This window comes from Aquarana catesbeiana, linkage group LG04 (assembly GCF_042186555.1).
Source record: "Aquarana catesbeiana isolate 2022-GZ linkage group LG04, ASM4218655v1, whole genome shotgun sequence".
Taxonomy (NCBI): domain Eukaryota; kingdom Metazoa; phylum Chordata; class Amphibia; order Anura; family Ranidae; genus Aquarana; species Aquarana catesbeiana.
In genome coordinates, this window is record NC_133327.1 from 547,050,487 (window position 1) to 547,058,126 (window position 7,640).

General features: G+C 46.1%; 1 pseudogene; it reads right to left on the reverse strand.

Annotated features, from left to right (window-relative positions):
* Positions 1-4,440: 4,440 nt before the first annotated feature.
* On the reverse strand, positions 4,441-5,752 carry LOC141140571 (hsp90 co-chaperone Cdc37-like; annotated as a pseudogene).
* Positions 5,753-7,640: the final 1,888 nt, after the last annotated feature.

Below are 7,640 nucleotides of genomic sequence, written 5' to 3' on the forward strand. Positions count from 1 at the left end.
CTTTATTAAAGGTAAACATCTAATGCAGTCTCTCTTTTTCTGATCCCAAAGGAGAGGGTGGGCAGAAATGATTTGACCAATCAAGAGGTCTGAGGAGTAGCTGAGGGGATGTCACAGTGTTTATGAGTATGCAGCTGCCACTCCCTTAGATTCAGTTTTTTACATGTATTAAAGTGGTTGTAAAGCCTAAACATTTTTTACCTTAATGCATTCCTTGCATTAAGGTAAAAAATGTTTAGGTGTCAGCGTCTCCCCACACCCCCTCCTTTTACTTACCTGAGCCCTCATTCGATCAAGCGCCGTACACATCTGCAGCTCTTCTCTCCCTTCACTTCCAGGTCTCACTGGCTTTGCTGGGGCATCGGGAGCCATTGCTGTCAATCAAAGCCAGTTACGGGGGGAGCAGGGGGGCAGGTCTGAGTTCCGCTATCTGTGTCAATGGACACAGCAGCGGAGCTTGGGTGCGAGCACGCATGAGTCCCCCCCATGGAAAGTGGCTTCCCATGGGGGCACTGGACAGAGGGGAGGGGCCAGGATCACCAGCAGGGGACCCAAAAAGAGCATAGATGAGCATGAATGAGGATGGATGAGCCAGTGATGGAGAATGAAAGAGCGTGAATGTGGATGGATGAGCCAGGGATGGGCACAGATCAGCACTGTGGGCACTTCAGATCCAGCCCACAGCACTGCTGCACTGCCTCCCTCCTCTCCTCCGCTGTACCGATGGATGTGAGGAGAGGGGAGGAGCCGAACCGGACATGCTCCAGTTGGTTTACAAGTGATCACTCTGTCATTGGACGGAGTGATCACATGGTAAAGGGCCACTGTCATTGGCCCTTTACCCTGATCCATGATGCACAGAGTCTGGGAGACCCGACGGTCACGGACATTTCTGGGTGCGCGCGGGAGCGTGATTGTGAGATGACATCATAGTATGCCCTCCTAGAATTATCTAACCGCGCTGTAGCCATCATTCAGCTATGGCCCAGTCGGCAACTGGTTAAGGGGGCGTGGCAGGGGGTGTGTCCTATGCCTACATACTTTTGTATGAGGTGTCCCTCATTCCCATCTCAGAAAGTTGGGAGGTATGCTGAGTCACTGTGGGATAAAAGAGGAGGGGCTAAATACCCTTCCAGTAGATCAGGGGTAGGCAACCTTTGAGAGGTGGAGATCTACCTGAACAACATGGGAGAAGTCAAAGATCACTGGGCACAGTGTTGCCTCCTCATTGAGCAGAATGATGAAATACAGTCCAATTAGGTTTGTGATCCAGTGCACATGGGAAGAATTCCTGATATTACTGGGAACCTTGAAGTGAGGAAATGGAAGCAAACACCACCACCGTGAAAGAGGGAGGAGGCTTACCAGATGGTATTGACTTGGCGGGGCGTATACCACCCAAGTCAACAAGGCTTGTTGGGTTCAAACCACCCAATGGGGGACAGCAAGTCCCGGAACTCGGTCAGTCGGTCAACCTTAAACGGTCATTGGATGTTAACTGAAGGCTTCGGGAGTTTCAAGAAACATGGAAACGTATTGTCACAGGAAGGGTATCATGTAATAGAGAAAGGGAGCTGACATAGCTTGATACTGTTTAAAAAAGTGCTGATTTTATTAAAAATACGAATTCAACACTCACATTTGGTAGAAATGTATAAAGCATATAAAAGCATGAAGGTGATGTTGACGGAAGGTCCATCTGGCGCGTTTCGACTGCACACTCTTCATCTGGGGTGTGGACCCCCCGGAAAACATCGCTTAAATGAGAATAATGACCCCAGAGTTTGCTTGACACCGGAAGTGATCTCAAATGACATCACTTCCTGTCTTCGTTTTTAGATCTTAAATACAAATAAGAAAGTGGTTTAAACACATAAATGGATTGTATGAATATAATACTGGCAATAGCCAGTGTTTCCGAATGGCATAACGGACTGTATTCTAAATGCATCATACATTAAAATGCTTAGTCCGTTATCCAGGCCTCATTGTGAAGACAAAGCATGGTTCCCTGGCTGTCGTCTCAAAATTAGCAAGCCTCGTTGTGAAACTGAGGCTTGGATGAGTGACTTCCTCTCTGTGTATCATTACTTGGTGTGTTACAGCATTAGGTCCATCAACCAAGCCTCGCTGTGAAGTCGAGGTGTGGCTATATGGCTTCTATTCAAACCAAACCTCACTATGAAACCGAGGCGTGGATTGGTAACCTCCGCCTTGCACACTAACCAAGCTTCGCTCTGGATCCAGAAGCGAAAGACGAAAGAGAACATAAGCTGTCAAGGCGTTTTTAATCTAAGTAACACAACACTGTCACAGGAGGAAAAGATTGTTCTAGATAAGGGCTTAAAATTTGCCCCACCCCAGAAGCTGAATAAATTTGATACATTTGTGGACATCCTCAAAGGTATTAGAAAGGTCAATATACAACGATATGTTACTTCTAACCCCACTGGGAATGTAGCTAGGGCGGTCACATCAGGGACAGTCCACTCAGGGTTATCCAACCCCTCCCTTTTCAATCCCCCTACTCAGCTGGCCCCAGCTTTAAATATGTTTAAAGATCTTGTACTTAAAGATCTAGCCAAATTGCCATCCAAACGGATTTACAATCCCCTACCGAAGTAAGGCCTCAAGTCTTTGTGTGACAACAAAGACTTAGTTATTCGTCCCGCCGACAAAGGTGGGTGCATTGTACTTTTAAATAAAGCTGATTATATGGGGAAGATGTACAACATCTTAAGTGATCATTCCACCTATAAAGAATTACCTAGTGACCCCACTAATATATACAAAAGAAAACTGACCAGTATCATTTATAAGGGTTTTGATTCTTTGATTTTAAGCCACAAAGAAAAATTGTTTCTTGTTCCGTTGGCCCCACGCATCCCCATCATTTATTATTTGCCCAAAATCCATAAGGACCCCCTTCACCCCCCTGGACATCCCATTATAAGTGGGATAGATTCTATTACTTCTAGAATCGGTAAATACATCGATTTTTTCTTATAACCATTATGCCCCATACACACGGTCGGACTTTGTTCGGACATTCCGACAACAAAATCCTAGGATTTTTTCCGACGGATGTTGGCTCAAACTTGTCTTGCATACACACGGTCACACAAAGTTGTCGGAAAATCCGATCGTTCTGAATGCGGTGACGTAAAACACGTACGTCGGGACTATAAACGGGGCAGTGGCCAATAGCTTTCATCTCTTTATTTATTCTGAGCATGCGTGGCACTTTGTCGTCGGATTTGTGTACACACGATCGGAATTTCCGACAACGGATTTTGTTGTCGGAAAATTTTATGTCCTGCTCTCAAACTTTGTGTGTCGGAAAATCTGATGGAAAATGTGTGATGGAGCCCACACACGGTCGGAATTTCCGACAACAAGGTCCTATCACACATTTTCCGTCGGAAAATCCGACCGTGTGTACGGGGCATTAGTCAGAAAAACCCCATCCTACCTCAAGGATACCAAGGATGTGATTAATCGTCTAGCCGAATTTAATTTCGAAGGTGACCTTATTATGGCCACAGCTGATGTTGCATCCTTGTATACCTGTATCCCACATCAGAGAGGAATGGAGGCAAAAATTGTCTCTCATGGGCAGCCACCTATGCTCACAGGTGTGTTGCTGTGTTGCTGTGAGCGTCTAAGGGCAGACATGCTGCTAGACTGAGCTCCTGTGTCCAGATCTGCTGATGCCTATTACCCACTGAGAAGTTCGGACGCTCATCACTCAGCTGATCACCGGCTGGTGTCTCCCCGTGGTGGGAGGAGAGGCCACAGCGAATGGCCTGGAGGGCGGCATCATCGCACAGACGGTAAACCCGATGTTACATGCCTGTGCTGTGAGAGAGCAGAGGTGGAGGCGGAGGAGCTTGGAGCCCGGAGCCCTGGAGGACGGTTGGTCTGACAGTAAACGGCAGCAGGGATAAGACGGGACGGCAAATTTTTTTTTTTTTTTACAGTGAAAAAAGTAACTTTATGTTATTTTCAGTGCTGTAACAAACATAAAAGCAGGACAGGCTAAGGATTCACAGCCGCATGGGACACTGATTAAAAGTGTCCCAATGACTAGTTTACACGCAACAAACTAGCAAAATATGCAGGTAATCTGTCCCCAATCTGCATGCTTGGCTCTAAGGAGTTCAGATGCTCATTAACAACTCCCAGGATGGTGATCTTAACCCACATTATTTTAAAAATCACAATCTCCTGGGTAAAAAAATAAACAAATATGTATTTAACTACCTGCAATAAATCATGGAGCTTGGGAAAATACGGCATTTTACACTTGAAGTATATCCTGCTTTGCCCACATCACTAGAGCTTTGTTCCCCTTTCAGGTTAATGGTATTTGCTGTATCTCCCCACCCCCCAGAGCTTGCACAACAGATTTTGCTAATTCTATTGCACCATATTGAACTGCTGCTTTGGAGAGGATGCTCCCCCCCCCCCCCCACTCCAAGACTGGACATTTTATGACGCTGTGCTCTGATTGCCCCTTTCGGTCTTAGCTTCTTCATATACAGGTTCTGTTTCTGCACAATCAGCGCCCAGGCCATCTTTGGCATTCGGAACCCAGAGTCCTGAGTCAACACATTGCTTCATGTAAATGCTGGCTTCCTTGGGGTCCATTTTACTGATTGTCTCCTTTAACATCTCTATGTCTTTTGAATCAAAACATTTCTGTAATTCAGGAGGAAGCGTTTCATAAACCTCTACAGGATCCAGCCCTCCTGGGCCTAGCCTCTTCTTCCGTTCCTCTTCCTCATATTCCTTCAAGGCTTTCTCTATCCGCACCTTGGCTCTCTCCCGGACTCTCCCCTTAAAGGATTCCAACTCATCATTGAACGCGTCCATATATTGCTGATCTGTGGTCTTAATCTTGGTGAAGAACTGGCGGAAGCAGGCTCTGGGATCCACCTTCAGGCTCTTAGCCAGTTCTAAAATGAACTGCATGACGATGGTCTGCTGAGCCACTTGTTCCATCAGGGAGTGTTTCTCTTCCACCTCCAGGTCAATGCACCAGATGACAAGATAATTGGCTGTCTCTTCACACACCAAGTGGGAATTATCAGATAAGTATTTCTGGCTGTCATCCCAGCGACGCAGCATTCCAAAATGTTTTAACTGCTTAACATTCTTTTCCACAAAGGTTTTGTGTTTTTGCTCCTTCTCTTCTTCTGACACTTCGTTATTTTCTGGTTTTACATTAAACACGCTCTTGCTAAAGCCCTCTTTGCTCAGTGTGTCCACGTTCCACGGCAAAGTCTTTTCCTTCTTCTTCAGCTCATCCTCCTTCTCCTGCCACTTCTTCTCCTCTTTCTTCAGCTGCTCCATCTCCTGCTGCAGTTTCTTTGCCTCAGACTTTGCAGATTCTTGGACCTCCATCTCCTTCAGTTTCTTTTGACAATCCAGTCATTTTTTCTTGCATTCATTTGCCCCTTTTGTCAGTTCTTCCTTCTCCTTTTCAAACTGCTCCATTCTTTCCACACGGGCCTGGTGGCGCCACCTGAACAAGCTAGCTGTATCAATGTTGGGATGGGTGTCGTCTTCATCGTCGGACACTTCAATGTGATCCCAAACGCTGTAGTCAACCATTGTGCAAGTATGTGAGGTAACTCACGTAGCAGCAATTAGCAGCCTGTAGCCTGCTTTCTGGAAGGCTCTGGCACTCTCTAGCCACCCCCTGCCCTTTCCTTGACGTAACTTCCGCCAGCTTCCGGGACGGCAACTTTTACATAAGCTTGGAGAAGCCTCACACCGCTCAGCCGTGCCAGAGAGACGCCCGGAGGGTGAATGTTGGGTAGATGGAAAGTAAGGACGTTCCTGTAAGAGCATTTAAACTTGCACCTTTAAAGTATGCATATACATATTTCATATATTAAAAATTAAGCACTGCTAAGGAGGCTGACCAAGTGGAGTAGGCTCAGGAGGAAGAGGACTATTGACTATTGATAAAACTGAGAAACTGTCTGCTCTGATCCTCAGCTGTATAGCGGTGAAGGAAAAAAAGGAAAAAGGAACATTTTTTTTCCCCCCTTTTTTTTTTTTTATATTTTTTTTGTGTTTTGTTTTTTGACTGAATATGACTGAATAGGATTGAACCAATTGAATTGATTCACTAGCTGGCCTTATCTGTTCATTACTTGTCAATTATACAGGAAAACTCCTTTTTTCCTTCCTTTGATAAGACCTGCAAAAGGAGAGAGAGATTACGTATACATTTGCAAGCCCCCACGCAAGTCCCCACGCATACTCTCATGTAAAGTTAAAAAAGGGGGAGGAACATTCCATCGTGAACAGGAGCAGCCTGTTCTGACTCCTAGAGGTTGATTTTGTGGAGATCTCCCTTCCCCTAAAAGGTTAAAGGAGAGAGAGGGGAGGAAAGGGGAAAAGGAAAGATATAAGGGCATATACGGCTAGCAGCTTCACCTCTCCTATCCCTTCTATCCTGGTTTGGTTTCACTGCTCTACTGTATATTTACATAATCTTATATAGCTGTTGTGGATTACCGAACCCCCCTCCCTGAAAATTATATAGGAGAAATTGACATCAGCAATGACCACGCGCCAAGCTGCGCAGCAACCGGCAAAAGGAAACCGGAGTGAATCAGGAGGGATACGACTGTATCTCTCCCCCCATGCAGAACAAAGATACCACATGGGAGGGCAAGAAGAGAGAGGTAGTGGGGCAGTGGAAGCCAGGCAAGATAGTGGAAGGCAAATGGACCGTAAGTCGCTGACATCTGGCTGTGGTGTACAAGTAGCTGGACGAACCCACACAGAGCAAGGAAGAGGATCCCCGACAATAGGAAGAGGGAGGAAGCTACCTGAGAGAAACATCCCTAATGTTAAACAACACTCTCTAAGCATGGGAAAAGATACAGCAGTGTGGGGACAAGATAATTTGGGGCCTGAAGAGGGGGTGCCTAATATGGGAAGGGTGGAAAAGGGCCAAGAGGGGGGTGAAAACAAAGATGCAGATATGCAAAAGGTGGACACCCTGATATTAGAACATAGCCCCCCCCGAACACATAAATAGTATGGCCCGGGAGGCTTCATCTTTAGAAGCAAACCTGGCTATGGTTGAGAGAAGGAACCCATTCGGAGAAAGAATTAGCAGCGAGGGAGGAGAAACAAACATTGGCAGGTCCCAGCTATTTCACAGAGCCCCCACTGGAAGAAAGGGAGACGCAGATGCGGGAGACACAGAGAGAAATTAGGGAAATTAAAGACCTACTGAGGGCCCTCCCTACAAAGACTGATATCCAGCAACTAATCAACACAGTGGAGCAGGCTTTCCTGCAGGCGGTAGAGGACCTAAAAGAGGATACAAGGGCACTGGGGTATAGGGTGGAAAGTCTGGAAGAGAACCACAAGGTAATGATACAGGCTGTGGCGGAAGTTCAAGATTTGATTAAAGAACATGAGGATATCCTAAATTTATACAAAGATCAGTTAGATGACTATGAGAACAGAGACAGAAGGCAGAACATCCGTATAAAAGGGCTACCTGAAACAATTCAAACAACTGACTTAACCTCAGTAGTCCAAAAAAATTTTTCTCAGATCATGCGGGCCTCCGCACCTGAATGTATTGAGATAGATCGGATCCACCGAGT